We start from the raw sequence: 27,709 nt of genomic DNA, 5'->3' as shown, positions 1-27,709 counted from the left end.
TGAAATTCATACTGAAAAGTTCTTTCCTAACAATACAACATGAGACAGACAAAAGGTAAAAATAGATACCTTTTCTACATAGGTCTCAAAATTAGAAAGTTCATGGGAGTTGCTAAAATAATAAAAGGACCCTGAGGTGATGAAAGCGAAAGTTTTATAAAAAGCAAAGTTGAGTATACTAAGATCTAATGAGCTATACTTTTATTTTTTTTATTTATTTATTTTTAAGATTTTATTTTTTTCCTTTTTCTCCCCAAAGCCCCCCAGTACATAGCTGTACATTCTTCGTTGTGGGTCCTTCTAGTTGTGGCGTGTGGGACGCTGCCTCAGCGTGGTTTGATGAGCAGTGCCATGTCCACGCCCAGGATTCGAACCTACGAAACACTAGGCCGCCTGCAGCGGAGCACGCGAACTTAACCACTCGGCCACGGGCCAGCCCCTGAGCTATACTTTTAAAGTAGAATATTCATTATCTAGAAACCTTGATAAAGGTGAGCATCAAAATAAGAAGATTTAGATGCTGAGACTGAAAACCAGACTTGGAACACAGAAACTATATAGTTTTTCTCAGAAGTTACGTATGAAAAAATATATGAGCCAAAACAAGTATGTGAGGGACTGGGGATAGAAGGGCAGGGGGAAATAAGTGAAATTAAGTTCCTAGATAACTATTTGAGCCCTCGTATCACTCAAAGAAAAAAAAAAGGAAATGAAAATCCTACATTTTGAAAGTGAAGATATCTCTTCCTGTAGATGCTGAAAATGCAAACTGATTCTAGAAATTAATTGCATCTAGCATTGAAAATGTTAAGTACATCTAAAAAGTCACTGTTTTTATTTTTGGTTAAAAAAAAGGCTGTCAAAACAACAGAAATTTAATGTTGAGGATAGCAAATGTTGACCCCCTTTATTTAAAAAAATACAAGGAATTAAATGCTGCAGTTACTGTATTGGGATTTTTATTTTCATTTATTTATTTTTGCCTTGTAGAACTCATTCCCCCTTCTTTGGGTAAGGCACCCCTATTTTGTCCTGAGGAAATTACTTATTCCTCATTGTATACCATAAGAGGGGAAATCAAGCTGCCTTGTCCTCCCCCGGCAGCAAGCGGAACTGTGCCCCAAGGGAAGCCATTCATACCCTCTCTCCTTGGAACAGAAATCTTGAGCTAAGTGGCCAAAGACAGTAGGTAATTAATGTTGATCCATTCAGGAGGTTGCTCCCTGAAGACAGCGTCCTTTGTCCTCTTAAGTTACCCTGGTTCTTGCCCTTTCTTGGATTGATCCTTCAACTTTTCTTTCACCTTTGGAAGCACCTCCACGTCCTATAAACTTCCTTTTTTGCCTAAATTAATTATAATCGCTTTCTATATCTTGAAACCAAAGAACAGCAACTGATAACATTCTGACACTATTTATCAGGGAAGGACAGCCTTTCCAAAAGTTCACTAGTAATGATAATTTGGTTAAATATTGAGGAATGTTTGGAAGAAGACCAGGAAATATTTCATACTCACAAATAGGAACTTTTTAAGGAAAAATATTCAATAGTTGCATCCTATTCGAGATACATAAATTTTTAAGAATAAATTAAAAAATTGTTCAAGTAAAATATATATGTATACACACATATGTGTATTCTGTGTGTATATATATATAAAGTAAATGCAGCTATCAAGATTTTCATTTTAAAAAAGACTAAAAGCAACAAGAATTATATATAATTCTGTCTTTATATTGTCCCAATTTCTAGAGGACAGAGTCCACCCTGTTCTTCATGTACAAGAACTTGCTATTTATTATTTGATGATGATAAAGAAAGTTAACTAAACCATATGCTGCCAGAAAAAAAATCTCCCTGTTGTATTTTTTTGGATTCCATTTCCCACCATCACTGAAACTTCGTGAGCTATAACATGAAACTATTACAAATCACATGTAAATATTCTTTTAAATTTCTGTTCAAAACAAGGCCTTTGTGGCCCACTGCATGAAATTTTGAAGTAAAAGAGACTTGGATTCAGACCTACTCTTCTGAGCTCTGTAGCATTGAGAGAGTTAATTATCTGCTCTGAACCTAAATTTCCTTAGAAGAAAAATGTGACTAATTACATCTACCTTATTGACAAAGTGTTCTTGGAAGATAATAGTTGGTATTATTATTAATAATTATGTTCATAGGTAGAAACTAACATTTCAAGAAGCTACTTGTATCAGAAATCAATTTATAAAACTTGCATGTTTCTGGGATAATCTTAGAAGCAAACAAGTTTTCATATTTAAATTCAAACCATGGCTATATGGTAATTGAAATTACTTTTACGAAAAGGAGAGTTCTTGATTTTGGAAATAATATAGAAAATTACTTCTTTCTGATTGAAAAAAGACATCTGTAAAGACTTTATGCTGACAACACAGGCATGCATCTATGCAAATATAATTTTCTTCTTCTTCTTAGGCAATGTGGAAGGGAAAAGGAACATTTTAGAACTCCAAGAAATGACTGGACGTGCACAAAAGCCAACCAAGGCCCTTTCAGAGACTGGCAAAAAGCGGCTGAGTGAAGCTGTGAATTACATCCAAAGAAAGAGTCCATCAATATGTATTGATCCTATTCTGCCCAGAAAGACACTATACTAGTTGCTAACACAGTTAAATATTCTTCATATCATCTTTCTTAATTTTACGGGCTGCATTCCATCATTTTGAATCTGAGGTCATGTATTTTGAAGTCAGTTAATAGGCTTGACAATTCAATGGCTAAGACCAAAAGTCAGAAACATCAGATACATTACACCTTGATAAATTAACTAGATATTTTACCTTTAAAAGGCCAACTTAAAATGATTCTCATGCATAGAATCTTCCTGAAGAGATTCTTGAAATCAGGTTTCTATAAAAGGTAAATTCTAAACAAATGGTGATCATCAGGCTTTTTAGAATTACTCAAATAGGAGACTCATTATATAGAAGTTTTATATTCAGAAAATCTTTCAACTGTTCTAATTCTTTTGATTTATTTTACTTACTTACTCTAAGTGATAGTTTTGGCTACATATTTATATAACGTCTTTTTGCAAAAGCATCATTGGCATCAGATAATTTAGATATCTTCCATTGACGTCTGCTAAATCTTTCAGTTGTGCTCATGGGGTTGTTCAGTCTTCCTTTTTATTAGCGTTCGAATCATCTTGACAAGTACTTACAGACACCTCTTCTTCCTAACACTAGACTGAATGGCCTGCATGTTCTATGATGGCAAGAACAGTATCAGTTTTGTTTACTGCTACATTCCAGCTAGTAACCGTAGAGAGTCTGGCACAAAGTTGGTGCTTAATCAATATTTGTTCAATGAGTGAATATCAAATTTGTGTAGGCTGCCGTGCAATGGGAAGAAACTATGACAATGCCTAGAGGTTTGTCTTTATTTTTCTTAGCTCTTCTGGTGTCAACACCATCCACCCCCAGCATTCTGTCAGGAGGCCTATCAGATGACAGGGAAACACGGAGGCTTAAGTTACCCAAGGGTGGTTTGCAGTTTATGCCTATGCCAAGCCCAGCAATACACCTGGCTCCACCTCAAATATCCATGTGTTACTGCAGACCCATAATGCTGTTGATGGGATTGTGTGCAAACGTGCTCTTGACATTTTAGAAACATAAAATATTTCAGTGCAATCACATTCATCCATTCTTCATTTAATTTCAAATCTCTGCCTCTGTAAGTGCTGTCTATTTTATAGTCATGTGATTTCTACCAAAAATAAAGTAAACGAAAGGCATGGATGTTACCCTGCCTTCCTTGGAACCATCTTCACAAATTGTCCAATATTATTTTTTAAAAAGGAAAAAAAGCCAAAATTATACAGTGAGTATTTCTAAGGTTTTTTGATTGCTCCCATCCCCCTCCCCTAATTATTCACTGAGAAAGGAAAAAGAGAATGTCAGTATTTTTTAAGTGTCCCCATATGACAGGTGTTTTATGTGTAGGATCTAATTTAACTTTACAACAATCCTATCATGTAGGTATTACTTACCCTAATTTGCATATGAGACTACTAGAAATGAAGTGAACAGCCCAAGGGCACATGGCTAATGACTATCAGAGCTAGGATTTGAATCTACCTGTTTGATTCTAAAACCCGTGCTGTATCACCATCATCTCAATGCAATAAGGGCCCACTGGAATTCACGCAACTCTAACAGAGATCTCAAATCAGGTTAACCATCTTTTTTTCTCACCTGTATTTTAAATTCTATGTTGTTGTCAGACTTTTTAAGGGTTAGAGCTGATAGTGTGGGAGACCCTACTAAGGGAACTTTTCAAAAATGGAATTGATAGTATATAGCTAAAACCAGCAAATATTTAAGTATTTTACTTCTTCAGTTTCACAGCTTATTTAGTTCCAAAAGGCAGAATTATTGAAATAAACTTTTCAATGTGTAGAAATATTCTTGCAAGAAAAAAAGTTCCTTGCTCTTGAAAATATTTTTGTTGGAGCAACATAGAAAGGTATGACAGGGCCTATTTGAACAAGTTACTTGAGACAGCAGCTCAGTACAGACACAGTCTGAAAGATCCGGGAATTTGGGTAAACACTTCTGAAGGCGACCTATCATTTCAAGGTTCCAGCTCAATTTGGAGGCATGTTTCAAATAAACACGTAGTTCAGTTTGGAGGCATATTTTAAATAAACATTTATCAGACACTACTCTTTTTTAACTGTGAATATAGTTGCTTAAAATGTTGAAACAACGAACTAACCTTTGCACAAGGTACGTACATAATCTTCTCCAGGAGTTATTTGGGCTGGGGATTAGATATAATTTCATTGTCTATTACTTCATAAGACACAGGTTAAAAAACAATAACAATATGTAATAGGATTTTTGCTTCTAAATGTTTCCTGGAGGGGTCAGGGGAGGAAGAATACAATAAAGTTGTGGTAGAGAGGGAACATTTTATGAAATATCAATTCTGACACTCATGGAACACAGCTGGTGAAAAATATATGTATGGTATGTGTTTGTACCCTAAACTACAACAATTTGGAGACTTTATAAATACATGGATATTTATATATACACACATATGTACACACGATATATAATTATACATATATGCATTTACTCACATATACATATAAATTTGATGAGATTTTACTTTCAGAAAATAATAGTCCACACAAAGCACTAAAGATGAGCTAAAGCCATCTTAGTTATTTGAAGTATGTTTTAACCCCATAGTCATCCAACATTTACAATTAAATATATTTCAATTGAGTGTTTTCTTCTACATAAGCACAATAAAGACTTTTTATTCCAATATTTGAAACGTGTTGTCAAAAACAATTTATATTTGTATTCCCACCTTGCATTATTTTTAACTTATACTAAGAATTCAATCTGTATTTGTTTAATTGAATTGTAATCTTTTATTTTGTCACAGTTATATACAAATTCCAATCCTTTGTACTCTAATAAGATCCACTAAATCTAAAGCAGTGTTTAGAATGAACTTGAGTGTTACATGAATTATCTTTATCATATATATGGATTTATTTTAAATAAATTAAATTTGAAAATTTCAGACATTCATAGTTTTTGTTTTCTACCTTCTGGAAAAGGAAAGAAAATCACCTTTTATTGAATATCTGTTATGTGCTGTCCCAATCAACTTGCATAAATATTATCACTGAGTCGGCAATGTTCATATACCAGTAGATGGTGCTGATATCACTTGACCTCATTAAAACTAGGACGACTTGCTTCATCTTATTTATTTCAATGGATCTTGGATTATAAAGACTAGAGTTCAAAATAGTTATTAGCTATTTTGTTCATTTGAAACAAAGATCATATTTCAAAATCTCTGATTTTAGAACAGTGTCTAAACAACTATCCATGGCTTGAATTTTCTTTCTACAACCCCATCAGGTGTTTATTCAGCAGAAGTTTATATTCCTTGCCATAAAGGGGAACTCAGTACCTTCTGAGGTGATCCTCCTACCTATGAACTACTTTGGCTCTAAAAAAGTTTTTCCTAATATAGAGTAAGAATCTTCTCCCTCTAAGCTCCATCTACTGCATCTGAATTTATCCCTAGGGTCATGTAGAAACAATCCATTAGTTATTCAACAATTACTCGCTGAGCATGTTAGTTTCTTACAGCTGCCTTAACAAAGTACCACAAACTAGATTGCTTATAACAATAGATATTTATTCTCTTCCATTTCTGGAGGCTGGTAGTCCAAAATCAAGGGGTTGGCAGGGCCATTCTCTCACTGAAGTCTCTAGGAAAGAATCTCTCCCATGCCTTTCTCTTAGCTTCTGGTGTTGCCAGCAATCCTTGCTGTTCCTTAGCTTGTAGATGCATCACTCCCATCTCTGCCTCCATCATCACACGGTATTTCCTGTGTATCCATGTCTGGGTCTTCACTTCTTATAAGGACACCAGTCATATTGGATTAGGGCTCACCCTAATGATATCATCCTAAATTGGTTACATTTGCAAAGACCCTATTTCCAAGTATTATCACATTCACAGATACCATGGTTTAGGGCTTCCACATTATCTCTTAAGGGACATAATTCAACTCATAATACTGAGCATCTACTCTATTCCAAGGTTTGAATTAGTAACTGAAGAGCAAAATGGGGAAGATGAAGATGAAATAAGTCTATTTTGAAAGATCTCAGTCTAGTTGGAAAAAAGATCTGTAAAGAATCAGTACATGTTTAAAGCGACTGAGAACAAAAACAGTATGAGAATATAGAGGGAGCTGTGACCCACTCTGATGAAGCAGGTGGAGCAAAGCTTAGTGGAGGAGGTTACTTTCTAGCTGTTCTTTTTCTATTCATTTTCTGCTTGATCATAAAACAAATTCGTATTCAGTGTAGATCATTGGAAAATATGAAAAGCATAAAAAACCCAAAATCATATCTTAAACTTTTACCCAAGGGTAACAATACAGTAGGTACTATTTTAGTGAACGATTTTCAGTTTTTTCTTTATGCATATATAAAAACTTTCATATAAAAAGCGCTAGGTTTGGTGTAAAGTTTTGTACACTTTTTTTGATTTACTAGGACCTCATGGATATTTTTCATTTCATGAGATATTTTTCTAAAGTGTTTTTTGAGTTATATAATAGTCCATTTTGCAGCTGGATCACAATTTATTAAACTATGTTTACAGAACTATAAATGTTAAAAAATTATTGAGGTATAATTGACATATAACGTTGTATTAGTTTTAGACGTACAACATAATGATTTGCAATATGTATATATTGTGAAATAATTACCACAGTAAGTTTATACAATTTTTATTCTTAAAATAACGATGCTATTTTCATCATCATAAGAAAAATTTGCTTTGCACTACTAATTATTTCCTAAGAATAAACTTCTAGGAGTTAAATAATTGGATAACATAATTTTTAAAGTCTTTAAATAAATCTTGCCAAATTGCCCTCCAGAAAAGTGCCTCACTTTGCACTCTTCCCAAGAAAGAACCTATTTCTCTATCTTGTCACCAACACTGTGTATTCTTTTAAAACTTGGACATTTGATTAGTGAAAATTTATGTCTAGATTTAATTTTCAGGTCTTTGGTTTTTACTGAGGAAAAATGTGTTTTTTTTAATATCTATTGATCACTTGTATTTCTGCTTTTGAGGATTTTCCAAAAGATAAGCTCCAAGAAGGTAAATGCTATATCTCTCATGTTACTACTATATCCTAGTTCCTAGGACAGTAGTGGACATATAGTAGTAACTCAATAAATATTTACTAAATGCATTCAAGCATTACTTAATTTCTTTTTTCCACATTTTTATCAGTGTATTTGTATTTTTCTTATTGAACAGTAAGTTCTTTGTATATTTTAAATATGTTTAACTTCCCAACTTATATTTTCTCCACCTTGTTGTTTGCCACTTAATTTGTTTAATATGGCTTTTATTCATTATTTTTTGTTTCTATTTCTGTGTGGCAAATCAGGTAATATTCTCCTTATGTGTTGTGTCTTTGAGGTTTGCTAAAAAAGATTTTCTTTGTCCCAAGATTTTGTAACTATTCATCAGTAGTTATGGGAAGTAATTTGGGAAGTAATGGTCAAACTCAATTTTCTCTCAAATTCTTAATCCATATTGTTGAGGGATTATTTCTCAAGTAATTTGAAATTACAATTTACAGTATATGAAATTATATAAGAATTATAATGGGAAATTACAATAACAAGAATAAATCCTAAAGCTAGGAATAATTGTGTTAAGTAGTTAGCATGCATTATCTTACTTTTAAAATAACCCTATTGTTATCTTGTATGGTTATTATCATTATTATCTCTGCTTTACAACTGAGGAAACTAGGGCTGAGACATGTTAATAAAACTCATATATATTTGAATTTGTTTCTGAAATAGGGCTTTCTGATTAATCTTGCATCAAAACACACTGCTTTAATTATTATAGCTTTATCATTTCACATCAAGTGGAAGAATGGACAGGTTTTTGAATATATGTTTCTGCTTCACGTATTCTCCATATACAATTTAGCCTAGGCTTCTTCCTCATGTTTTTGCTCACTACTGTCTTTCTAGTTGAAACAGTAGTTTAAATCTATGAGAGATCCAATCACAGCTATTTCTGAATATTGCTGAGCCTTCATAACAAAAGAGATGCTTGGGCTGGCCCGGTGGCAGCAGTGGTTAAGTGCTCACGTTCCCCTTCGGTGGCCCGGGGTCTGCTGGTTCAGATCCCGGGTACAGACAGGGCACTGCTTGGCAAGCCATGCTGTGGTAGGCGTCCCACATATAAAGTAGAGGAAGATGAGCATGGATGTTAGCTCAGGGCCAGTCTTCTTCAGCAAAAAGAGGAGGATTGGCAGCAGCTAGCTCAGGGCTAATCTTCTGCCCCCCCAAAAAAGAGATCCTTGGAGATCTGTTGCTTGTCTGTCTCATGAGGAACATCTTGGATCTTCTCTACCTTCTTCCTGAGATGCCAACTACCTTAAAGAAGGGAAGTGGCCAGGTGTTTCTGGTGTCTTTTCTCTGTCTAGACCCACTGGCACTGTATTTAGCAAACACCTTGAGATTTTCCAGCTCGTATAGGGTATTCATCCCTATTTTCCAGCACTGAGGTAGATTTTTTCTATTTTTGTATTCTTTGGGTCATTTCAATGAGGATATGGGTATCGAATAGGGAGTTAGATGTTTACCTAGAAATTCATAATGAGCTTTAAAGGATGAGTAAATGTCCTTAGGCAGAAAATGTAAGGCATTCTAGCTAGGAAAATGATACGTGGAAAGTGCAGAAGTAAGAAAGAAGTTGTCTGGAACTGGTGTGGTTACAATTAGAAAGACATAAAGTTGGAAAGGTAATTGGGAATCAGATTGTGCAAGATTTTCTCTGTCAAACTGAGATGTATGAGCTTTGTTCTTTAAGAAACCAGGAGCCATCAGAATCTATTCTCTCTACAAATGATAACCCTTCCAACACATGAAATAGCTAACATTGTACCCTTGAGATTGTCTTCTGCAAACTAACATGCCCAGTTTCTTCCTTCTCTCCTCACAAAATATGGTGCGATTTCTTCATTTTTTGGTATTTCCCTATGAACATACTTTGGCTTGTATGTATCAGTCACTAAATATATTTTATTCAGTTTTCTTTTGCATTTTTAAAATGCTCCTTTCACATATATAATACCTTGGAAATATAGACTTTATCATTTTCCTCTTCTTTTATTTTCTCTCCTCCCACCACACACAAAATACCTCCCAAAATACACAAAATACCAGAATTATCTTATTAACTGAGCAGGGACTTTGTTAATTACTTTTGGGTGAATCAGGTGATTAATTTCTAGTATCAATAACCAATTTGTATTTGGTAGTGATGCTGCAGACCTCTTGTTCTCTCTTTCTCTCTCTCCAACAAAGTGTTGAGTGGTTGGTTTTTTCATATATTTGAAATCAGATGATGCCCAAAGATCAAAAGTAGGTGATAGCCAAGCTCTCAATCAGGCCCATCAATTAGATGTTAACTTTTAAAATTATTCTTTTTGTCCTGAATGAAAAGGAATAACTTATTTTGAAACTTTTAATATTTTATTCTACTGTTTTCTTAAAGTTGGTCTTACAATAGAGCTAAACCATTGCCATATTTCCATTAAATCAAAGTGGAAAAAAATCAGAGCAAATGTTTCCTACTTGTGATATCCCCTAAATTTTCTCCAGCCACACAAAGTATCTTTTATGGCATTATTGTTAGCTTGGAAGGCCATGTAACAAACTTGGCAGATGTACCAACTTTAATAGGAAAAAAAACAATGGCTAACTGTGATACAAAAAAAGGTGGAGTAATAGCAAACACACCCCAAACAGCTTAAGCAAATTTCCTGAAAGTTAGCCAATGGAAATTTGGAACATTGTCTAATTGTCTAATTATCTAAGTCTACCATTCTGTTCAAAAGTAAAATGTAACATGTTAGATTCTGTTAAAATAATCTTACACTGAAATATCTGGCTCAAGGAGAATTTGAAAGAAAAAAAATCCCTTTGTGACAAATTAGTGAGGAAAGACATACCATGGGGATATTTAGCAACTCTTCCATAGCAAAAGATGTCTCCTTGATAGTTAAAATCACCTGTGACTGTTTATAAGGGATACCATGTGAGTATATGGGGGAGGGGAGGTGTCTTTTGGCAAACACCTCAACACACTGTCCTATTATGGTCAGTGGTGGCATCATTTTTAATAATGAACCATGTTAATATAAGAAAATTATTATTTTGGGAATAATAACAACAAAAAGACCCAACAAAGTGTATCAAAACTTGATGAAATTAAATTTTATGAAGAACGTAGATGTTTGTGACTATAATCGGACACTAAAATGAAAGTATTTAAGTCTTAGCTTTGGCTGAGGGCTTACGAGTATGTGCAAATCACTCCCATATTTCACAATGAGGTATGAGATTACCATATCGAACTTGCAAAGGAGATGGTCAAAGCTAGTTTAGTGTAGGTCTTCACCTACGTTGAAGGTATAAAAGGGCAGAAATGGAGATTAGAAAGGGTTTATGGAAAGAGTTGTCAGAGAACTAGGAGTCCCCAACCTTCTGTTTTGTTATTATGCCCAGGAAAATAAGCATTAAAATAACCACTCAGAGAGCTTGGCGTATGTCCTTGCTACTTGGAAGACCCAGTGGACACTCAGTCTCAGGCCAGACAAATTAAAGGGTAGGAGGCTGAGTGCGGCTAGCTGGCAGTCCTGATGGTGGAACTAAGAGAACACGATACATTGGGGCAGCCTGTTCTTCCAGAATTTGTTAGGGGCAAAGAATGAGTGAGAGTTTCCCTAACCAGATGAGGGAAAGGAGTGATAGAGCTGAGCAGGTGGGTAGCCTTGCTGCTTTCCAAGAAGATTGCCTGGAGAGATGATTTGACTGTAGAAGAGAGAAGCTGGAGGTAGGTGTGTGCTGGATGTCTAGGGGCTGAGGTAGGAATCAATGGGCAATCAATCAGAGGCGATGCATTGCCCTACCCCACAGGAACTTTAGATAAGTGATCCCCAGCAGTGGGCTTCCCTCCAAAGAACCTTGGAAAACATCCTAAAAGAGAAATAGAGCTTTAAACACCCGCCAATCCTGGAGAACATCATCTTCAGTTATCTATGACAGTATATGATGAGTAAACTCTTTCCTGCTCCTTCTTATTCCCCCCCCAACCCCAACAGCTCCACCCTGGGAGAAGTTAAACACCATGGATTAGCAAGCTGGGGGAAGAGAGGTAGAAGCATAAGACACAAATAGAGATGAAGCTGACTCCTTTGAGCAGATTCAAGCCAGCAAGGAGAGATTTGGTATAAATGTAGTTGGAAGTTTTTACAATTATATGGGATTGGTCATTTTAATATTAGAACTAGATTTAGGAGACTACAGTGATCAGAGTGTACTTTGAGACTGACCAAAAAAGTCAACAGTATCTGCCCTGAAGTGCATCTAAAGCAAGGGAAGAACCATGCCTGCAGAGTGGGTTTGAACGGACAGCTGTTTCCCAGTTGCACCCTTGAGTCCTCGCTCAGTGTAGTGTTAGACGCTTGCCTCTCGCTAAAGCCCACTAGGTTTCGGATACGAGGCCAGTTGGTTCTCATTGTTAACTTCTTTCTGGTCCAAAGAATAAAAGAACCCATGCATCCTGACACATTTTAGTAGCTCAGGATCCCTTTAGCTTGTATCTCGAACCATATTTTAATAGCCAGCCTTTTGCATCCTTCCATGTCACCAAGCTGCCATATTCTTTTCCAACTCTGAGTTCAGTTTTTGATTTGCACCTGACATCCTCCAGCTATTCTTCCTGGAGCCTGAGCTCCCTTCCCCTGGCTGGAGTCCCACTACACATTGCCAATCTGTCTTCTAGCCAGCCCTCCTTACAACTTGTTTCCAGGCTCCCTCAGGCTGCACAGAGCTCCTCTACAGGGACATCCCTCTCGCTTACTCACAGACCTCTCCGATGCAGAACTCTTGCCCAAACTTCTCCCTGTTCCTGCCTAAACTTCTCCATGTTCCTGCCTCTATGTTCCGTATCCTCCTGAAACAGACTCCTTTGCCTATGTTGAGCATCTCTGACACTCTTTTCTTGCCACTGAGAAAAGCCCCAGTTACTGTCCCATGCCAGTTGGCCTCCCTCAACTCCTGGCCCAAGAACCCATAACAGTCAGGCCCAGGCCCCTTCAGTCTTCTAGACTTTGGCTAAGGCCATGCAGGACATGTTCCTTGATTTAAGAAATATTTATTTAGTTAATCCTCTTGTCTAGGTGTTTTGGATTAACAAAAAAACATATCCTTGAGTGCCTTATGTGAGAAAGGCCCATTTAGCAAGTGCTTAATTAGCAAAAATAAAATTTATTATATTTTTTAAAGTACAGTTCTTTATCAATTGCTCTTACACTTTTCTATTTCTTCCTCACCCAATCCTTCTGAATGAGGGTTATGGTGGGGAGAGGCCTTTTCCGCAATCCCAAGCCAATTTGCCAGGCCAACAGGAAAGGGAACCTCTTCCACATCCACGGCTCCTTCCAGGCAGCCGTACCTCCTTATAGAACAGGAAACCAAGGTGTCTAGGTTTTACTGGATACTCTGATTTGTGGAAACCCAGCTTCATGATGTATTACCTACACCAGCTTGATCAGCAGGAGAAGCAATAGATCAGTAACACTGAAGATGCTGCCAAGAATGCAGGCTTGGCTTTACACATTTTTTTTTTTTTTTTGCAGATTTTATTTTTTTCTTTTTCTCCCCAAAGCCCCCCAGTACATAGTTATATATTCTTTGTTGTGGGTCCTTCTAGTTGTGGCATGTGGGACACTGCCTCAGCATGGTTTGATGAGCAGTGCCATGTCCACGCCCAGGATTCGAACCAACGAAACACTGGGCCGCCTGCAGCGGAGCGCGGGAACTTAACCACTCAGCCACAGGGTCAGCCCCTTGGCTTTACACATTCATATAAAGCAAATTCCCTTTGTTTCTTTGTTCCTTCTTTTTGCTCCACCCAGATTCCCATCCCATACCTCCCTTGTGGCAGTTGTATAGTGAAGCCCACCCTGGAACAGTATCCCACACTCCTGGTCCCTTTGGTTATGATGTTACTTTAATATAAAGTACTAGAACAATATAATTCTGAAGATTAGGTTTGGGAAAACCAAACAATAGTAGTTTAAACAAGACAGAATTTTATTATCTCATACCAGCTATCCAGGATTAGTATGGTGACTCCATGGTCATCAACCCTGGTTCTATCTGGGTTATTGCTTTGCCATCCTCAGTACCTGGCTTCTTCATTTTTTTCAAGATGGCTGCTCGATTTCCAGCCTTGAGGGCCACAGTACAGCTAGCAGTAGGAGGAATAGGGACAGAACACATCTTTTCCCTTTAAGGACATTTTCTAGAAATCATACAGGACACTTTTGCTACATTCCGTTGGCCAGAATTTAGTGATGTAACCCCAGCTAGCTGCAAGGGAGGCTGGGAAGTATAACCTTTATTCTGGGTGGCCACATGCCTTGATAAATTCATGGGTTCTATTACTAAGGAAGAAAGGGAGGAAAGATATTAAGGAGACAGCTAACAGTGCCTACCACAACTTTGCATTTTACGTTTTGACAGAGGTCTGTTTTCCTTAGATTATCTTTTTAATATATATACACTTGCTTGTGAAATGCTGTGAGATTTTTAGGTCTCTTCTTATATTTTATTTTAACACCTATAAATGAAGTATGATAATTGTCAGTAATGATAGAATTATTTAAAAATTTTATCTTCACCATAATTAACCTAAATATGACATCTTGCCTGGGTTTTCCATAAGACTGTTGTTGTTGTTATGTGTCACCAAGTAAGCTCCAACTCCTGGTCACCCTATGAATGAGTGATATCCGCAATGTCCCGTCCTCAGCAGCCCTACTCAGCTTCTGTAGACTCATGCCCAGGGCTTCCTTTATGGAGTCAGTCCACCTCATATTTGGTTTTCCTCTTTTCCTGCTCTCTTCTACTTTTCCCAGCATGATTGTCTTTTCCAAAGAATCCCACTTTCTCATGATGTGCCCAAAGCGGGACAGCCTCAGTTTTATCATTTTTGCCTCCAGCGATAGTTCACGCTTAATCTGCTCTAGGACCCACTTGCTCATCTTTCTGGCAGTCCAGGGTATCCGTAGAGCTCTCCTCCAACACCATATTTCAAATGAATCCATTTTTTTTCCTGTTAGCGTTCTTCACTGTCCAGCTTTTGTACCCAGACATAGTAATTGAGAATACGAGAGTGTGGATAATCTTGTCCTCAGTATCTAAAGACACTTTCTTACAGTCGATGATCTTTCCTAAGTCTGTCATTCCTGTCCAAGTCTCAGTCTTCTCTTGGTTTCTTGGCTGCAGTCTCCATTTAAATTGATGACTGACCAAGGTAAACAAAATCTCTTTTTTTTTTTTTGAGGAAGATTAGCCCTGAGCTAACTACTGCCAATCCTCCTCTTTTTGCTGAGGAAGAGTGGCCCTGAGCTGACATCTGTGCCCATCTTCCTCTACTTTCTATGTGGGACGCCTACCACAGCATGGCTTGTCATGCAGTGCCATGTCCGCACCCAGGATCTGGTCGGCGAACCCCGGGCCACAGAGAAGCGGAACTTGCGCACTTAACCGCTGCGCCACTGGGCTGGCCCCTAAACAAAATCTTTAACAATTTCAATGTCTTCATTGTCTATGTTAAAGTTGTGTAGTTCTTCTGTAGTCATGATTTCTGTCTTCTTGATGTTCAAATGTGGTCCTGCTTTGGCGCTTTCTTCTTTCAATTTTTTCAGAAGTCGTTTCAAGTCACAGCTGCTTTCTGCCAGTAAGACGATGTCATCAGCATTTCTTAGATTGTTGATATTTATTCCACCAACTTTTACTCCTCCTTCATCTGAGTCTAGCCCAGTTTTTTGTCTGATGTGTTATGCATACAAATTAAATAGAGAGGGAGATAAAATGTACCCTTGTAGAAAATACTGAATAAATACTTGATTTGATTTGTTTATAATACAAAACATTAAATTAAATACTCAGATATATTGAATCACAAAATAAAGTATATTATGCCACCCTTCTAGATCAATCCTTCATAGCTATTCACTTTGACTCTTAATAATCACCCATCTCAAACTCTTTCTCTTAAACGTATTGAAAATATCACTGATGAAATAATTTCCCTGAAGCTGAAGTACAGCTGTGATAATGTCATTTCTCCACATAAATGCCTTAATGAGTTTCTCATTTCCTATAGAATAAATCCGAATTTCTTAGCCTGGAATTCACTGATCCTCACAATCTGATTGAAACCTTCATCTTTAGGTTTGTCTTTCATTACATCCTTTGTAACATCCTCCTTAATAGAGGTATTCCTTACTCCCCAGAAGTTCCTGGCACTTTTATCCTTTCTAATTTTGTTTATGAAGTTTTGCCTGCTCGGACAAACCTCCCCCCTGGAAACCTGTCCCTGAGATGCACCCCCTCTCCAACACATTTACTCTTCTACATATTTCATCACTCTTCAGTGACCTCTGAAATGCCACCTTCTCCATGAAGCCCTGGCCTAACACCAATATTTTTCTTAAACTTATTACTGTAGGTCAGAATTTAGGGAGTTTGTACATCTCTTATTCTCTTAACACATCATACATTTATTAAATAAATTAATTTTATTTAATTTTAATTCACCCCACAGCACTTTGCAAATAAAGCTTATACAGTAAATATTTATCGAATGAATGAATAATGTAATGTATTCACTTTGTCTACAAGTTAGGGCTCCTTGGAAGCAAACTTGTATCAAAAGAGATGAAGAAGCATATTTATGCTCTAATTTTTCACTTCCACTTAAAATTTAGTACCAGACAATAGAAAGTGGATGGCATTACTACTGGATACCAAATGAATAATTCACAAACTAATTCACAATCAGGCGAACATCTTTTGCAAGAACCACAACACCAACCAAAATGCATTACAAATCCCATGTATTTTGTCCTCATAGATAGTGTTTATTAGTCAAGCCATTCCTTCAGCATGATAGTTTAAATTGATAGACAAATATTTTCTCAACAGTCAAAAAATAGAAAAAGATGGGACATGTAAGTTTGGACCAACGTGATTAACATCAAATTTGGGTGATACTCAGAACAGATAATTGAACAGATAACTTGTGAATATTTAGAATAGAATGTGGTAGCCATCACAAGACATAGAATACAAGTTACAACATAGATTTGCTTCCTCTTTTGGTTGAGTTATCATAAAGGAAAATCAGGGAAGCATTGTAGATCAGGTATATTTTGATTTCTTTTTTTAGTTATTTAAAAATGTTCTTTATTTTACTGAGGTATAATTGACACATAACATTGTATCCATTTCACGTGTACAACATAATGATTTGATCCTAATATATACTGCAAAATGATCTCCATAATGTTAACATCCACTGTTATATATAGTTAAAAACTTTTTTTTCTCATGATAAGAACTTTTAAGATGTATTCTCCTAGCAACATTCAAATATACAGTACAGTATTATTAACTATAGTCACATGCTGTGCATTACATCCCCATGACATTAATTTTATAACTGGAAGTTTGTACCTTTTGACCCTCTTCACCCATTTTGCTCACTGCCCTATCCCCACCTCTGGCAATCACTAATCTGTTCTCTGTTTCTATGAGTTTGTTTTTTTAGATTCCACATATAAGTGAGATCATATGATATTTGTCTTTGTCTGATTTATTTCACTTAGCATAATGCCTTCAAGGTCCATCCATGTTGTTGCAAATGGCAAGATTTCCTTCTTTCTTATGGCTGAATAATATTCCATTGTATATATACACCACAGTTTCTTTGTCCATTCATCCATTGATGAATTAGATTGTTTCCATATCTTGGCTATTGTAAATAATGCTGCAATGAACATACGAGTGAATATATCTTTTTGAGTTAGTGTTTGTTTCCTTTGGATAAATACCCAGAAGTGGAATTGTTGACTCATATGATAGTTCTATTTTTAATTTTTTGAGGAACCTCCATACTGTTTTCTGTAGTGGCTGTACAAATGTAAATTCCTCCCCCCGCCCCCCACCGCCCCAGTGCACAAGGTTCCCTTTTCTCCTCATCCTCACCAGTATTTGTCATTTCTTGTCTTAAAAGTCTTCTTACATATATAGAGAGAACAGATTGGTGATTACAAGAGGGGAAGGGGGTGGAGGGAGGGCAAAAGGGGTAAAAGGGGACATATGTATGGTAACAGATGGGAACTAAATATTTAGTGGTGAACATGATGCATTCTATACAGAAGCTGAAATATAATGATGTACATCTGAAATTTACATAATATTACAAACCAATGTGATCTCAATAAAATTAATAATGTGTTCCTTTTGAGAACCCATACAACTCAACCACAAAAAAATGAAAAACCCAATCAAAAAGTGGTCAGAGGATCTGAACAGACATTTTTCCAAAGAAAATATACAGATGGCCAACAGGCACATGAAAATATATTCAACATCACCAATTATTAGGGAAATGAAGATCAAAACTACAATGAGATATCATCTCAAACCCATCAGAATGGCTATTACTAACAAGACAAGAAATAGCAAGTGTTGGAGAAGACGTAGAGAAAAGGAAACCTTTATACACTGCTGGTGGGAATGCAAACTGGTGAAGCCACTATGGAAAACAGTACGGAGATTTCTCAAAAAAATAAAAATAGAAATACCATATGATCCAACTATTCCACTTCTGTGTATTTATCCAAAGAGTATGAAAACACTAATTGGAAAAGATATATGCACCCCATATTCATTGCAACATTATTCACAATAGCCAAGACTTGGAAGCAACCCCAGTGCCCATTAACAGATGAATGGATAAAGATGTGGTATATAGATACAATGGACTACTACTCAGCCATAAAAAAGACAAAATTGTGCCATTTGGATGGACCTTGAGGTTACTATGCTAAGACACATAAGTAAGATGGAGAAAGACAAGTACCATATGATTTCACTCATATGTGGAAGATAAAAAAAAACAAAACAAACACATAGCTAAGGAAAACAGGTTGATGGTTACCCCAGGGGAAAGGGGCGGGGAGAGGGTGAAAGGGATAAAAGGGGACATCTGTATGGTGATGGATGGAAACTAGACTTTTGGTGGTGAACACTATGCAGTCTATACAGAAGCTGCAATACAATGATGTACTCCTGAAATTTACACAATATTATAAACCAATGTGATCTCAATAAAATAATAAAAAGTATAAAAAAGTTCTTTATGTAATATAGAAATATTATTATAACTGCAATAAAATAAATAAAAGGGAAACAAATATTACTTCCATATCACCATCTAACAATCATTCCTTTTTATTTTTTAAACTCTCTCCAGTTTTTTTATTCATTTATTTATTCAACAAACATTTGTTGAACACCTTTTCTATATTTTCTATAGAATATTTAAATTTTAATAATTAATTTGACTTCCTAGATATCCATGTAGATAAGATGGTGAAATATGTATTTAATGATAATATGGTCAGATTAGTTCCCTGTTTATTAAATCACACCCAAAAGATGTGGATTACTGATTTGATATCAACCCGAAGAGAGGTTGACATATCTATTCTTGGTCCCAACCATAGTCAAAATGTTTGCCATAGTCTTTAATGCTGAAAGAAGTAATGCTCATCAAATGTGCATTGAAACAAAATTGTACGTGGTAGGTCATATCACAGATGGTAAAAACTAGGTGATAAAAACTAAGTGATAAAAGGCTTTAATTTGACTCCCATTGTCATGTCACAAGCCTCAGGAATTGTGTCTACATTACCGATAATAATGATAATGATGGAAGCTAATGCTTTTAAAAGAGAACTGATTATGTATCAGCCACTGTGCTAAATATGTTACCAATTTTATTTAATCCTCACCCAAATTTCAAGATGAGGCAATTGTTCAAAGTTGAGGAAAAGGACGTTCAAATTGGTTAGGTAACAAGATTCTCAGCTAGTGAGGAGCAAAACCAGGATTCCAAGTGTGAATTTCTGACCATGGAGCCTGTCTTGCTTTTTCTTCAACTTCTTTGTATCTGAGTATACCTAAAAAGTTCTCTTTAATTTCTCAGTGTTTCCCCCAATCTTTAACTCATTCTGAAAGGTTTCTGCTATGTCCACACTATATTTATAGATCTGAGGCTCCTTGACCTTTAAAATGAAAAACAAAAAGGATAGGTTCACCACAGAACTCTCCATGTAAACACATTGATCACTTTAGCCACTTCTCTCTCCCTCTCTCTCAGGGGATTTTTTTGTAATTTCATTCCTACTCATTCCTACTCTCCCTAATCTATCATGGGTGACAGTAGGTTCAATCTAGTGTCTTTAAAGTTTTTGATTCATTTTTTTTAGAGTCACAGCAGAATTGAGCAGAAGGTACAGAGATTTCCCATACACCCCCTGTCCCCACAAATGCATAGATTCCCTCATTATCAACATCCCCCACCAGATGTTACAACTGATTAATCTACACTGATGTATCATAATCACCCAAAGTCCACAGTTTACTATATGGTTCGGTCTTGATGTAATTTCTATAGGTTTGGACAAATATATCACGTGTATCCATCATTATGGTACCATATAGAGTATTTTCACTGCCCTAAAAATTCTCTGTGTTCTACCTATTTATCCCTCCCCTCTCTCTAACCTCTGCAACCGCTGATCTTTTTACTGTCTCTATAGTTTTACCTTTTCCGGACTGTCATATAGTTGAAATCATACAGTATGTAGCCTTTTCAGACTGGCTTCTTTCACTTAATAATATGCATTTGAGGTTCCTCCATGTCTTTTCATGGCTTGATGGCTCATTCTGTTTTAGTGCTGACTAATATTCCAGTGTCTGGATGAACCACAGTTTATTTATTCATTCACCTATGGAGGGACCTCTTGGTTGCTTGCACGTTTTAGAAATTATGAATAAAGCTGCACTAAACACCTGTGTGCAGGTTTTTGTGTGGGCATAAGTTTTTAATTCATTTGGGTAAACACCAAGAAGTACAATTGTTGAGTCATAAGGTAAGAATATGCTTGATTTTATAAGAAAGAGCCAAATTGTCTTCCAAAGTAGCTGCACCATTTTGCATCCCCACCAGCAATGAATGAGAATTCCTGTTGTTCCACATCCTCACCAGCATTTGGTAAAGTCAGTGTTCTGGATTTTGGCCACTCTAATAGGTGTGTAGTGAAACTATTTACTTTTTCAAGTAATGTTCAAGTATTTATTGCTGACCTTATTGCCTATGCCCATTACATACTTCCTTGACTATTATAAATTCTGAGATGGTATGGTCCCAATGTTCCCATCAGTTTCTCTTCATCAACCTTCTGCAGGCTTTGTAGTCACATTTAGACTAGCAGTTCCTTTTATTGCTTTCTCTAAAGTCTGAAAAATAAAATTGTCTAGAGGACAAGGCAAATATTTATCAGGTGCACTTATTTTCAGCAGAATATAGCTTTAGAAGATGTCTGGATTAGCAGTTTAGATTTTTCATTGTGTGTATCTTTTGTTTCAGAGACAGCTTTGTGATTTGCTTTTGGCAGCACCTTCCACACCTTCCGTCTAAATGGACAATCCATAGCTCTAGTACCATAGTATCATCATCCATTTTATCCCCATCAAGATGTGGTCCTTGCACCTCTATTCTTAGAGGACATCCAAAGTTTATTCGAGCACCAAGATTCTATAATTTTTGTTTTCTACAACTAAGAGGCTATAGATAGGGTAAGATATCCTGCATGGATAGCTTTGATGTTTAGTTATTTGTGACTTTTTTCTTAAACAATAGTAGTCATTTTTAATTTTATAATTATGGTGGGGCAGAGGAGTGGTATCTGCAGTCTTTGGTTGTTAAATATTTTAATCAGAGCACTACTATCTATTAGCATCTACACATGTAAATATTTAATTGAATTTTCCTAAATGACTTTTTCAGAGAATCACAAAGCAACCTCTACCCCATTGATTAAGAAGAGTGAGATTCATAATGCAATAAAGGAATCCAGGACTTAACCCAAAGCTTCCTTCAGTAGACACAAAGACCTAATTTTATATCTTTTCTCCAGTCCTACAGTAGAAAGTGAAAGCGTTATGTTAGTATTGATCAGATGTTTTTCTATGCCATCTGAATAGCCTTAATCCAATCAATAAAGAGAGAAGAAAAAATCCCTGGAAAACTCAGAATTATTTTTGATATTTAAAAAATGATGACTTAATATCAGTTGAGTCCATAGATAGATATATACAGAAGAACTAGTTTCCAAAGCAACAGTGATCAAGTCGCCCCTATAAATTCAACCACGTGAATTATTTATCTCTTAGAGATTTTTCGGTAGGGATAATAAAAACAGGTACACAGTAGCTATCCCACATTTAAGCAGCTGCCACTTAAGAGGAACATCATGTGTCATTTAAAAGAAACAAATATTTTGAACCACCACATTTGTGCATTATTCTTCCCATTTACCTCATCTTAATAGTATGGAAAAAAACATGTGCAAGAGGGAAAATAAACAGTAAGCTTTTTGTGTCATGTACAGGTTAAGTAGGCATATTGTTCTTAATAGAGGCACAGAGCTAATGGGTAACATCTAAGTGCCATTCCACCAGCAAGACTCTCTAGCTATTTGAATAGAGAGGCATCCCTCATTCTCTGTGAAACAAGGTCATTTTCTCTGTTCTTTCTGCTGATGAGTGGGCAGTGATTCAGTAGGTAATAGATAGGAGAGAGAGAGGTGATTCCAGCAGCTGTGGTCAAAAAGACCCAAGTTTTATGTGCATTTAAGCAACCTGTGATGTGCATCTACCATCACTGATGGATGAGATTTTTCTCTATTGTCCTTCCATAAGGCCCTAAAAATGATCTCTGGGCATGTCTCTTATTCTCTTCAAGGCTGCACTTACTTCCTTTAAATCTGCTTTCTCCATATGCCAAGCTGAATGGTGGTGTTGAATATTTAGCATTTCCTGTATTAGCACCCCTTAGGCATAGCCTTCAAACATTAGTCTTACACTTCATCCTCTCCTGTCCCTCAAACTCTAGGTCTCACACAAAATGTATAATAGCATAGAGAGTACCTAGCTCAGTTCTCCAAAATGGACACAGAGCATGATGCCATATTTTCCCAGGTTGCTAGGGCTCTCCCTCAGCTCTGTCATTGATTCAATGCTCCCCATAACAATAAATATTAAAGGTTGATTCTTTGGCTTGTCTTTTTTTTTTTTTTTTTTTTTTTTGAGGAAGATTAGCCCTGAGCTAACTACTGCCAGTCCTCCTCTTTTTGCTGAGGAAGACTGGCCCTGAGCTAACATCCATGCCCATCTTCCTCTACTTTATATGTGGAATGCCTACCAGAGCATGGCTTGCCAAGTGGTGCCATGTCTGCACCCAGGATCCGAACTGGCAAACCCTGGGCCGCCAAGAAGCGAAATGTGCGAACTTAACCACTGCACCACCGGCTGGCCCCTGGCTTCAGTCTTGAATGCTCTCTTTTGGACAGAAAAAAACAAAGGACAATGGAGACATAACATAGCTGCTCAGTAACATCTCATACAGATCTGTCCTTAAGAATGTGGTTGAATTGAGCAAAATCAAAACTATATCGATTCTGGACCCATGTATTGGAAAGTAGACAAATTATTAAAAGTGATTCTAATATTTTGTAATTTTTTTTTTAAATTGCATTAAATATATAAAACATTTCATGTGAAATAGGGCATTGACATTTATTTAAGGAAGTTTTAATTACCTAGTTTTTTCCCCTCAGGTGACACTGTTTATAATTAATTTTGAAAACCCTACTTATTGATATTTAGCAATTATTTAATCAGTCTGTGACCATTTGAGTATCAGTCTCCCCAAGTATGATGAGGAATAGTTGCTCTTAAAATAGAGTCCACTGATAGCCACATTCCACCAAAATTATATGACTTTGATATTTAATTAAAAGGTATTAAATGGGCTGCTATCTCACTGATGGACCAGCACTCCAAAAATTAAGAACTTTCTGACTTTCAACAGTCTACAGGTTCTAGTTTTCCTCTAAATTCCAGGGACTGTGTATTACAACCTAAAATAAGTGGATGTCAAATAAATGCTTTCCTCTACTCCTAGACATAGAATCCCAGTATTGATTAGAAGAGAAAGTAAAAAGATCTGAAAACTTGCTGCAAATATTTTTGCTAAGTATGCATCAAAATAGAGAGTTTTTAATCTTTATCATAAATACCTTCCTGTACCTGTCTCAGTCCAATATGTTTTGAGTGTATTACTTTGCAGTCACTGAAGTGAGGTAGAAGGATGAGTGAATAAATGCTGGTTACAATTATTTACCCACTCCACTACCATTAGGTTGCCACAAATATGAAGTAAACCTCTGTTTTAATTTAGTAATCTGAATTACTTCTGTGCTCAGTTAAGTACAAGATTGAGGCACTGGGTAAGTGCTTAGTGGTGAGAAGAATGTCAAGAAGAGAGAAATGGAGCCAAAGCTAGGGAATATTAGGGGGGTGCCAAAGGCATACTTCACCTGTTGAACAGTTTTGGATTGGGGAGAGAGTAGAGAGTCATATAATGAAACATATTAATCATGGTTGTTATAAGTAATTCATGGAAATTAGGTACCCAGATGTAAATGAAAGACATATTTATTCACTTGAACTCTAAGCTTTCTCATTTTCTGTCCACTCAAACTTCTGTCTGCTCAAATGTGTAGTTAATTTCATCACATTTGAACAGTCTGATTGTGTATCAGGAATTGTATTAGACACATAGACACAGGCAATGGGGAGGCCCAGTTCCCTCAAGATTTGCAATACAGTGAAAATGTTGTGTTAAAGATCAACAAGTGTGGAAAAAAAAAAAAGAATAAGAAGGAAGTAGAAAAGTTTAGCTTAAGAAAAAACAATTGAGCTGGTGAAGAAAAAAGAGAGAGGAAGGGCATTCCAGCTCAAGAAAAACCATATGGTGAAACCCAGTGATAGACAAAAAGATGATGTGGTTGGGAGCACACCATATGTATGGTTCGTTGGCAGGTTTGGGAGCATAAGAAGAGAGAGATGAAGAAAATGAAGCTAGAGAGGTAGGCTGGAGAGGAAGGACTCTGAAAGCCAGAATTGGCATTCTGGATTTTTCATTAGGGCCCTAGGGAGACCCTGAATTTTTTAATGCTCAGGATTAATGTGATAAGATTTCTATCTTTGAACAAAAGGTAGACTCAGAAAAATAAGTAAACGGATGAAGAAAGAGTAGTAGTTGGGTTAGTTATTTTTATTTCTTATTTGGTGCGGTTTATAGACTCAGTGAATGTTTGAGTAAAGAAGAAATATCCATTGGGAAATTAAAAAGAAGAGAAGTGGAGGTATATAGAGGTGGTTACCCATATCAGTTGGGTGAGATGCCCAGGAAGAGGAAGAAAACACCAATATTTAGGGATAGGCAAAAGACAGGAAACCAGCGAAAGTCTAGAGGAATGGGAAAAAGCAAGGAGAATTTAGAGTCCATGATCCTGATGAAAGTAAAGTTTAAGAAGGGAAGAAAAATGAGCAAAATAAAATGATGCAGCAAGATGAATGTTGGTTTTGTCTTTAGACAATGGCCATTGTTGGCCGCAAGGACAGTAGCTTCAGCAGAGTGACAGCAGAAACAGCCAACCTGTGATGAAGAGAATAGGAATAGGAGGTAAGGGTGGCTGGGAGGGAAGAGAAAGGTGGGGTTGTAGCTGAAGTGGGAGATAGTAGTAAGCTTCTTTTAGCATGGGAAGAGCTGAACTCATTTATAAACTACAACCAAGGGAGAATTGAAGAAGAGAGGGACAGAGGCAGAGACAGAGAGAGAATAATTGTTGGATCAAATCCCAGAGAAGTCAACAAGCTGTGGGATACTACTAAATTGGTTGAAAGATGTTTTATGAGAAGAACCTCAGAGCTTAAAAAATTCATTTAAAATGGGGGAGGGGTAGGGATTGAGTTGGTAATTTATTCATACATCTACCATCAAAAAGTTAATCTAAATTGAATCCCTAATCCTCATAAGAGGGGGTAAAACATTCCATTTGAAGGCCGACTTTTCTTATTAATAATTTGTAGATTCATAGATTTTCTATTTGAAAGGGACTTACAGGATCTCTTAAAGTTCTTGTCAGGTCAGCAAGGTGCTGAAAATGGAGGAAAATCATGACTTCGGGGCTTCTTTTTCTAGATCCTGCTTCTGGTGGTTGCAGCAGTTAATGGTGGAGGGGGTGGGGGCGGGGAGATGTTTCTTTCTGCTTTCTCCTGCTGCTCCCATCACTGCAGGGAGATCCAGATGGTAGGTGGGAGGGGATGGGGGCTGAGATGGGTCTGGATTCTGCTCGTAAGCCCACTGAGGATTTTGATTGGTGGTCTGTTGAGAAAATGATACAAGACTCCTTTGGGTCCCATAGCAGCTAATCCAAAGCACTTTTTAAAATATTCAATTGGAATGAGATAATATGAAGTTATAAATCTCTAACGTAGAAGTGTCAGATGCAAGTACAAGCGATGGCACCATAGCAACTCTGCTTGCACACAGGAGGCTGTATTTAATGACAGGAATTTCACAAATGCTCAGTATTTTAAAAAGCTAAGTATTAGAGAGTAATAAAAAATTAATTTCAATGTTACTTCATTTATAAATGAATTTGCATTAAAAAAATAGGTACTGTATCTAATATAACTTTCAACTTTAAGAAATAATTGGTGTTTAAAATGTTTCATGAACTTTTCAATCTGAAAATAAAGAATTTTATTTTCCTTGATTATAAAAATAATGAATACTATAATTAAAAATTTAAATATATAAACACATAAAGAACAAAGTTGTAAAAAATTATATAAAATATCACTACCTAGAGATAAACACTATTCATACTTAGGTGACCATCTCCTCAAATGTATTTCTATATAAGTATATATACACTTCCTATAATTTTACTAAATGTTTCTTTAATTTTTAATGATGTCATAAAACATTTTGGAATATAAATTTCAGTGGAGTTGGAGACCATGGCCTCTAGACATCCTTTATGTTACGGCCTACACTGCAACATGGGTAAACAGATACATTTGGCATATAAGGATATTTTATGTCAGTCTACATTAGTAGCCGTTGTTTTCAGTTGGAAAGAGACTAGTTCAGCAGAAGTTCCTGTGTTTCTAACTGCTTTTCCCCCCGACTCTTTTCATATAAATCTTATGATACCTTGCTTTCCCTACTAGTCATGATTTTCCTCAAAAAAAAAGAGGAATGTGCACAGTACTCAATAATGATGGTATTTTTTTTTCCACAGAGGGACATAAAAATTATTGAAAAATAATTTTATTCAATTAGACTGAGAAGTCTTAGTTACAACTTGAAGATATACTTTGAGGAGACTTATTCTGAATGCCAAAGGGAATCTTTTATTTTTTCGCATTGAAGAGGTTGTAGGAGGAAAGGTCATTACCATGTCACCTAGGATCTGTTCTCTGCCTGACAAAAGGAGGAACCAAAAGAAATCTGAGAAACCACTCATAAATTCCCAAAGAGAGATTAGGGTACAAGTGCCAGCATCCTCTGTAGCACAGTCTTTCAAGGAGAGCTAACCTATTTTGGTGGGGCAGTTTAAGAGGGGAAAGAAAATAATGAAAAGTGAGAGAGCACAGGGAGAAATAAAAGGAAAGAGTCAGAGAGAGAAAAGCGAAGCAGCCAGTGGATGTGGGTGAGCCGGCACCTCTGATTCCCAGGACCTCTAGTTCCCTTCTCTGCACAGAGGGGCCGAGCCCTTTGCTCTGGGATCCACCCTTGGGAACAATTGCTCCTTCACACGGGGTCACATGGATTTGTTCCATTTGTTCTTGTGTTTACGCTGTTTTGATTTGCTGACTGGTGTTGGATTCCTGTCCTTCCCTTGGCCTTTCTTCTGTTTACCAAGCAAAGTAAGATTAAACGCCTTAAAGATGAGTATCTGGATAAAGATACTTGAAGGAGACAGACATCCTGAATGGCCAGGGTAGTGTCATGTGTCCATCCCAAATTTCTTTTCAGATCCAGTCTCCTGGCTTCCACCTTG

General features: G+C 36.6%; 1 long non-coding RNA gene across 2 annotated transcripts in view; it reads left to right on the top strand.

The window, feature by feature from the left end:
• LOC139082896 (uncharacterized) overlaps positions 1–5,589 on the top strand; it is a 54,592-nt gene extending 49,003 nt beyond the window's left edge. For both annotated transcript variants that reach the window (XR_011539241.1, XR_011539240.1), the window contains exon 3: positions 2,458–5,589. This is a non-coding gene — a long non-coding RNA (uncharacterized lncRNA). The remainder of the gene's footprint in view (positions 1–2,457) is intronic.
• Positions 5,590–27,709: the final 22,120 nt, after the last annotated feature.

Source organism: Equus przewalskii, chromosome 4, assembly GCF_037783145.1.
Source record: "Equus przewalskii isolate Varuska chromosome 4, EquPr2, whole genome shotgun sequence".
Classification (NCBI taxonomy): domain Eukaryota; kingdom Metazoa; phylum Chordata; class Mammalia; order Perissodactyla; family Equidae; genus Equus; species Equus przewalskii.
Note: the sequence above shows the minus strand (reverse complement) of the source record. Positions and strands in the feature narration are given on the sequence as shown.